Consider the following 2,045-nt stretch of genomic DNA (forward strand, 5'->3'; position numbering starts at 1 on the left):
AAACAACAAACATATTCTTCCAACATTTTAACATAAGTATGTTCAAATAATACATGAGATATATTTATATTAAAAATGATGTATACAATTTCCATGCTGCTTTCAACAAGGAAATAAAAATCTCTCTCTCTCTCCTTCTTATCCAGGTTCCTTGAATATGGTTAACATAGTTCCATTTTGTAAAATTGTAAAATGCAGATGTGGACATCACACTAAAACCAAGACAGGAGGAGGCAGAGTGTTAGATCACATTTCTCTCCGGACATCTCTTAACACCTTAAAAGGCCTATCACGGGTTAAATCCAGGATATTACATTGGAGAAAATAAACTCAATTCTGTTTAAGCTACAAATTTTGTTCTCTATTATGTAATAAAATTATATCCTAGCTAATATATCACTGTACTAACAGAAGTCATCCTGATTGTCATTAATTAGTCCTAGATTATTTTCTTTCCCCCCTTCTCTCTTTTTATCCTTTACTTGATAATTTGAGGTAAATTGTACTGTTTGTCACAATTGCTAATAGTCTAATTATGATTAATTGCTTTCCTTCTATGTTCATTAATTGGCCTTAATAAATTGAAAGCAATTTAAACTGTCTTGCCCTGAAGACCCTTATCGTAATTATGTAAGTACAAAAATGACTGAATATTTAGTAAAGATATTTCAGAAATGAGTAATGAAATGAAATGAATTTTTTAATTAGTATACTTTTTAAAATAACACCTATTTTATTAGAGAACTTTTAGGTTCACAACAAAATTGAAGGGAAAGTACAAAAATGTCTCATATACTCCCACACATACATTCTCTCCCCCATTTTCTGCATCCACCACTGGAATAGTACATTCGTTACAACTGATAAACCTACATTGTCCCATAATTATCACCAAAAGTCCATAGTTTAAATAATGGTTCACTTTGGTATTGCACATTTCTCGAGTTTGGACAAATGTATAAAATGCATTCATCATTATGACAAAACATTTTCACTGATTCAAAAATCTTCTGTGGCCCATCCAGTCATTTCTCCCTTCTCCCTAACCCCTGACAACCACTGATCTTTTAACTGTCCCTATAGTTCTGCCTTTTCCAGAAAGTCACATAATAGTTGGAATCATACAGAATGTAATCTTTTCATATTGGCTTTTTTCACTCAGTATTACGCATTTAAGTTTCCTTTATGTTTTTTTTCTGGCCTGATAGCTCATTTCTTTTTAGCACGGAAGAATATTCCATTATCTGGATGCACTACAGTTTATCTGCTGGCCCAGTGAAGAATATCTTGCTTGCTTACAAGCTTGGCCAAATAGGAATAAAGCCACTATTTAAAAAATGCAGGTTTTTGAATGGACTAAGTCTCAACTCCTTTGAGTAAATACCAAGTAGTACAATTGCTGGATTATGTGATAAAAGTATGTTTAGCTTTGTAAAAAAGCACCTTAGGGTCTTCCAGAGTGGCCGTACCATTTTGCATTCTTTTTTTTTTTATAATGATTTTTTATTATATTATGTTAGTCACCATACAGTACATCCCTGGTTTTTTATGTAAAGTTCGATGATTCATTAGTTGTGCAAAAATATGGAACGCTTCACGAATTTGCGTGTCATCCTTGCGCAGGGGCCATGCTAATCTTCTCTGTATCGTTCCAATTTTAGTATATGTGCTGCCGAAGCGAGCACACCATTTTGCATTCTTAAAAGCCATGAATGAGCGTTCTTGTTGCACCATATCTTTGTGAGCAACTGGTGTTGACACTGTTCCAGATTTTGGCCATTCTAATATATGTAGTGTGTAATGGTACCTTATTGTTTTAATTTGCATTCTCCTGATAGCATACGATATTGAGCATCTTTTCATGAACTTATTTGCCACTTGGTGATAGGTCTGCCAAACTCTTTGGCCAAACTGTAATCAAATTGTTTGTTTTCTTATTGTAGAGTTTTAAGCGTTATTCATATATTTTAATAAGTTGCTGAGAGTTTGTCATGAGTGAGTGTTGGATACTGTCAAATGCCTTTCAGCCTATATTGATACAATCA

The 2,045-nt window shown here is 33.4% G+C and overlaps 1 non-coding gene across 1 annotated transcript; it reads right to left on the bottom strand.

The window, feature by feature from the left end:
- Window positions 1–1,578: 1,578 nt before the first annotated feature.
- Window positions 1,579–1,685, bottom strand: LOC113251569 (U6 spliceosomal RNA). Its single transcript, XR_003314542.2, has one exon. It is a non-coding gene; the product is annotated as a U6 spliceosomal RNA (small nuclear RNA).
- Window positions 1,686–2,045: the final 360 nt, after the last annotated feature.

The sequence above is a fragment of the Ursus arctos genome, unplaced genomic scaffold (genome assembly GCF_023065955.2).
Source record: "Ursus arctos isolate Adak ecotype North America unplaced genomic scaffold, UrsArc2.0 scaffold_10, whole genome shotgun sequence".
Lineage (NCBI taxonomy): Eukaryota > Metazoa > Chordata > Mammalia > Carnivora > Ursidae > Ursus > Ursus arctos.